The sequence below is a fragment of the Mustela nigripes genome, chromosome 8 (assembly GCF_022355385.1).
Source record: "Mustela nigripes isolate SB6536 chromosome 8, MUSNIG.SB6536, whole genome shotgun sequence".
NCBI classification, from domain to species: domain Eukaryota; kingdom Metazoa; phylum Chordata; class Mammalia; order Carnivora; family Mustelidae; genus Mustela; species Mustela nigripes.
In genome coordinates, this window is record NC_081564.1 from 34348972 (window position 1) to 34355019 (window position 6048).

At 43.9% G+C, this 6048-nt stretch overlaps 1 pseudogene; it reads left to right on the forward strand.

Annotated features, from left to right (window-relative positions):
- The first annotated feature begins 517 nt into the window (after positions 1–517).
- LOC132023895 (dnaJ homolog subfamily A member 1-like) lies at positions 518–1684 on the forward strand (annotated as a pseudogene).
- The last annotated feature ends 4364 nt before the right edge of the window (positions 1685–6048 follow it).

Consider the following 6048-nt stretch of genomic DNA (forward strand, 5'->3'; position numbering starts at 1 on the left):
CCCAGCAACACGCTCCTTCCTGCTCCCCCACATCAGCCTCAGCCCTCTCACCAGCTGTAGAAAATGGTGAAAGAAACCACTTACTATGGGGCACCTGGGTGGCTCAGTGGGTTAAAGCCTCTGCCTTCAGCTGAGGTCATGATCCCAGGGTCCTGGGATCAAGCAGCGTGGGGGGAGGGGGTGTCTCTGCTCAGCGGGGAGTCTGCTTCCCTTCCTCTCTCTCTCTCTGCCTGCTTCTCTGCCTACTTGTGATCTCTGTCTGTCAAACGAATAAATAAAACCTTAAAAAAAAAAAAGAAAGAGGGGCGCCTGGGTGGCTCAGTGGATTAAGCCACTGCCTTCGGCTCGGGTCATGATCTCAGGGTCCTGGGATCGAGTCCCGCATCGGGCTCTCTGCTCAGCAGGGAGCTTGCTTCCCTCTCTCTCTCTCTCTGGCAGCCTCTCTGTCTACTTGTGATTTCTCTCTGTCAAATAAATAAATGTAAAAAAAAAAAAAAAAAAAGAAAGAAAGAAAGAAACCACTTACTATGATATTTTGGGGGTCAAACCCAATGCCACCCTAGAAGAATTGAAAAAGGCCTCCAGGAAACTGACCTTGAAGCACCACCCTGATAAGAATCCTAACGAAGGAGAGAAGTTTAAACAGATTTCTCAAGCTTACAAAGTACTCTCTGATGCAAAGAAAAGTATGACAAAGGAGGAGAACAGGCAATTAAAGAAGGTGGAGCCAGTGGTGGTTTTGGCTCCCCCATGGACATCTTTGATATGTTTTTTGGAGGAGGAGGAAGAATGCAGAGAGAAAGGAAAGGTAAAAAAGTTGTCCATCAGCTCTCAGTAACCTTAGAAGATTTATACAACAGTGAAAGAAGAAAACTAGCTCTGCAAAAGAATGTGATTTGCGATAAATGTGAAGGCCGAGGTGGTAAGAAAGGAGGAGTTGAATGTTGTCCCAGTTCCCCAGGTACTGGAATGCAAATAAGAATTCATCAGATAGGATCTGGAATGGTTCAGCAAATTCAATCTGTGTGCATGGAGTGCCAGCGCCATGGGGGAACAGATCAGTCCTAAAGATAGATGTAAAGCTGCAATGGAAGGAAGATAGTTCGAGAGAAGAAAATTCTAGAAGTTCATATTGACAAAGGCATGAAAGATGGCCAGGAGATAACATTCCATGGTGAAGGAGACCAAGAACCAGGACTGGAACCAGGAGATATTATCATTGTTTTAGGTCAGAAGGACCATGCTGTTTTCACTGGGTGAGAAGACCTTTTCATGCGTATGGACATGCAGCTGGTTGAAGCACTGTGTGGTTTTCAAAAGGCAAATATCTACTCTTGACAACCGAACCATTGTCATCACCTCTCCTTCAGGTCAAATTGTCAAGCATGGAGATATCAAGTGTGTGCTAAATGAAGGCACGCCAATTTATCATAGACCATATAAGAAGGGTCACCTTGTTGTCGAATTTAAGGTAAACTTTCCTGAGAATGGCTTTCTCTCTCCTGATAAACTCTCTTGACGAAAACTCCTGCCTGAGAGGAAGGAAGTAGAAGAGACTGATGAAACGGACCAGGTAGAACTGGTGGACTTTCCAAATCGGAAAAGAGGGCGTCATTACAATGGGGAAGCATGTGAGAATGATGAACATCATCCCAGGGGTGGTGTTCAGTGTCAGACCTCTTAATGGGGCCAGTGAATAACACTGCTGGCACTTTTTGTGCAGTAGTGAATGAGTGAAGGACTATAATCATAGCTTACTACTCGCTCTTGTTTTTGTTTTAATATTAAACTCTAGTAGTGTTTTAAAAGTTAAATGAGGAATAAACTCAAATATAAAAACTCAAAAAAAAAAAAAGAATATTTGAGAATGAAGGGACACTATTAATAATGACATGAGACAACAGGCACAAGCTGGACCTGAGCAGGCAGCTCAGGCTATAAGGTCACCCCATGATGCATGCACATTCCTCAAGGTAAGAATATTCTCCAAACTGGATCAGACAGACTCCTGTTTACATCCAGCTTCACTAAGAAGACATGAATTTTTCATTATGTTTAACTTCTTTACATATAATTGGATAGAAGACTGTTCGAGAGGGCATCTGGGTGACTCAGTAGATTAGGTATCTGCCTTGGGCTCAGGTCATGGTCCTGGGGTCCTGGGATCAGTATAAGGCAAGGCATCAAGCTGAAACAGAATAGAGCAACCATTCTCTGTTTTACAAATATATGAATCGGTGAAGCACAATCTTCGTGCTTTAACGGGTCGCGTTTGCCCTTGAAAAAGACTGTAAATATTGAAAAATCATTATATATTTAACGACTGCAAGTCTCTGAGCAGCTAAACCTTCTTAGTAACTGTCCAGATCAAAGCCTACTTTGGAGATGATGCGAAATAGACAGTCTTTTAGCTGCACGAATTGCTTTTGTCCTACAGTGACATGAGGATCTTATTTTTTGCACCAACGTAACGCCATTTTATCACCTAGGATACAACATTTGGTAATTTCATGAACTGCCCATTCCTCTCTGCCATGCAACCTAATTTGCTTGCTTATTTCTGTTTTCTCTGTAGGGTGCTTCTCAAATATCATCAAGGAATTTAGAAACTTATCAAGTAATGAAAAACGAAATAATCATGGAAGCATAGAAAGAGGATATAAAGAAAATAAAAAGTCATTGTCTAGTCAGTATTAACACACTATTTAAAGGATTTAATTGTTTTCATCCCTTAAAAGATAAGTGAAATAGAGTGGAACGGGCTGTCTTTAAAAGTACCGTCACAAGCTCTCCGGAAAAGCGTTGCCTAGGCTGAAGGCGATGTTTCAAAAAATGCTACAGAGAAGATTGTTATCTGGGCCAGGGGTTCTCTTTCAACTCTGTAGATGTATTCTTGGCTGTCTTCCAAAGAGGATAACCTTCTCAAGTACAGAGCCACAGGGCAGTACAGAAATCTGCACGCACTAGGTAGGTGGCAGATCTCTGCCTATTTTCTAACTACTGTAACTCACCACTGGAGCAAGTGGGAGGTCAAGACGGAAGACAGCCAGGAACTTTCAGAGCTGGAGGAGAGAGCTGCCGCCATTACTGTGGCTCTCCTTCTGGTCTTTATTCTCAAAGACGAAAAGAGTCATATCTTTGTCATTGTCTGGCACCTTGAATATTGCACATACTGAGAACATTCTACACGCATCAGGATTTTATGTAATCATCAAAGTTGCCTTTCTCCTCCTTTCCTTGCTCCCACTCTTGAAAGTCTCTACATATGTATCATCAAGGTCAAGGGACTGGTTACTTAAAACTTAGAAGAATTGCCGGTCTGTGCAAATTCCTCTTCGGGGACGATGCCCTTCTATCTCTTCACTTAGCAAGATTCCAGGGTCTTAGAAAATGTTCTACAAGGAGAACATTCTGGATTTCATTTTTGGCTTTAGTCACTGAAAATTATGGAGGCCAAAGCATTCTTTTCTACTATTTCTACACATACTTCCGGGGCGAGAAGGACAAGAAGTATCGTCATCCTACAGCTTTTCAAAGAAAAACTCATTTTAATCTCAGTTAATGAAGTGTGGTAAAATCAAGATCACAAAAACCAGCAAAGAATTTGTCCCAGATGCCTGAAACCTGTCAGAGTGAATTACAGAGCAGATTCACACCCTTTAAAGAATTTGTAATTTCAGGCACTGCTGGGAACAGGTGAGTGAGCTGCTGAGAAGCCCAGATCTAAGACTCAGTAAGCAAGGGCTCCGGCAGCACAGAGAGGCTTTCCTTTTGAATCAGGAGCAGCCTGGACCGCCTGGTATAGGGTTCAAAGAAGCACGAATGACCTAGGACCTCTATCCTATTATTTTCTCTTCTTGTCACTTCCTGGTGTTGGCACTTCCGCTGAAAGCAATGACGTATGACATCAAAGGAAAAGAGAAGATTGGCAACCCCTAGTTCCTTTCCTGCTCCTCCTAAGCCGAAGGCTGGGCGTGTGGGGAAAGATATGCAAATATCAAGCAGCAACAAAATAAAAACAGCTGAGTTTGGGGCCACGAATGTCATGCAAGGTGCAGTGAGAGGCAGAGGCGAGTGCTTGCCCCATTACTTCTATGAGAAAGCATAAGCCAGCGACTGTGAGCTGGGGCTCTGGCGCCAGACCCCAACATTGCCAACTTGTATCCTCGGAGGAGTGTCCTACTCTCCGTGTTTCAGTTCTCTTAAAAATAGTGATGATAATGGTGCCTTACTCACAGGGCTGTTGTGAGGATCACATTTTTTAAAAAGATTTATTTATTTACTTATTTTTGAGAGTGAGAGAGAGAGAGAGAGACTGGTTACACCAGGGTTTGGGGCAGAGGGAGGGGTTGAGAAAGTCTCAGGCAACCTCTCCACTGAGCACAGAGCCCCACGTGGGGCTCGATCTCATAATCCTGAGATCAGGACCCTGGCGGGAACCAAGAGTCAGATGCTTTACCCACTGCAACACCAAGGCCACCCCAAGATGACATTTTAATACGCAGATATTGAGAACCCTATTGCTGGGCATCCAGCAAGACCTAAATAAAGATCCCAGCTATTATTAGTGAAGATGAAGGTTTGAAGCAATATATCATTGATTCATGACACGAGCAACTCTCAGTCTGGGCCCACCAACCAACCTTCCAATGGTAATTTAGCTTTCCTACGTAAATCCACCTCCGGGGAAAGAATGTGCTCGGTAATACATTTCTTTCTTTCTTTCTTTCTTTCTTTCTTTCTTTCTTTCTTTCTTTCAAATATTTTATTTGTTTACTTGACAGACAGAGATCACAAGTAGGCAGAGAGGCAGGCAGAGAGAGGAGGAAGCAGATTCCCTGCTGAGCAGAGAGCCCGATGCAGGACTCGATCCCAGGACTGAGATCATGACATGAGCCCAAGGCAGAGGCTTTAATCCACTGAGCCACCCAGGCACCCCGGTAGTCCATTTCTTACTGGAAGATTATGAATAGGTATTCTGATTTGCAAATTTTTTTTTAAAAAAGGAAGAAAACATGCAAAGAGAAGTCATTACGCCTGGTCAGGCTTTATGGTGGAGGTAACAAATGAGACTTATCAAAGGGAATAAGGGGACCTAGATATGCTGTTCTCTTCCTTCTTTTTTTTTTTTTTTTCCCAAAGATTTTATTTATTTTTAAGAAGTAATTCCTCAAACCCCACAGCACCATTGAGTGCCAGAGCCAAGCTTTGCCCTCAGGAGTTCTCACCCACTGCCGTACCCTGCACTACCTTCCAGCATCTGCTCCTGCCTTCCCCACAGGTGGGGCGACCCCGGGGTGGCAGGATCCCGCAGAGCAGCAGGGGACCTTGCCTAGGGGTGACAGGGAGGGGACTTCGCGAGATGCACAGAGGACCAGATGTGTGAGAGAGGCAACGGGAAGAAGAGAACGAACCATCATCAAGCAGAAATAATAACCGTGGATGTCTTGCTTCTTCATGGGAAATTTAATGCCTGATATCTGCTCTCTGGGTTCAGAAAGCCAGGAGTATTTCTAGAATTTCCATTCATCAGTGAGATGATGGTGGAAAGAGAGTTTTATATTTAGCAGGAATCAGAGATCCTTGGGAGTGCATGGAGTCCATACAGGAAAAATGAGTTCTGCTCAAACTCTATATAAGTTAAAATTTGAAAAGGTGGGGAAGCAGTTTTTTTAGTTAAAAATGTGAATACGGCCACTGAGTGAGGAGAGGCACAATCCCTGATCTCTGTATTGTGACCTAGGGAAAGGCTGACCTTGAGCCCCTGAAACAACCAGCTGTCTTTTTTTTTTTTTTTTTAAGATTTTTAAAAATTTATTTATTTGACAGAGAGAGATCACAAGTAGGCAGAGAGGTAGGCAAAGAGTGAGAGAGAGGGAAGCAGGCTCCCTGCTGAGCAGAGGGCCTGATGTGGGGCTCGATCCCAGGATGCTGGGATCATGACCTGAGCTGAAGGCAGCGGCTTAACCCACTGAGCCACCCAGGCACCCCACAACAAGCTGTCTTTAGGTCCATTCAGAAGTTTACGTGTGGCCCTAGGAGAGCGTC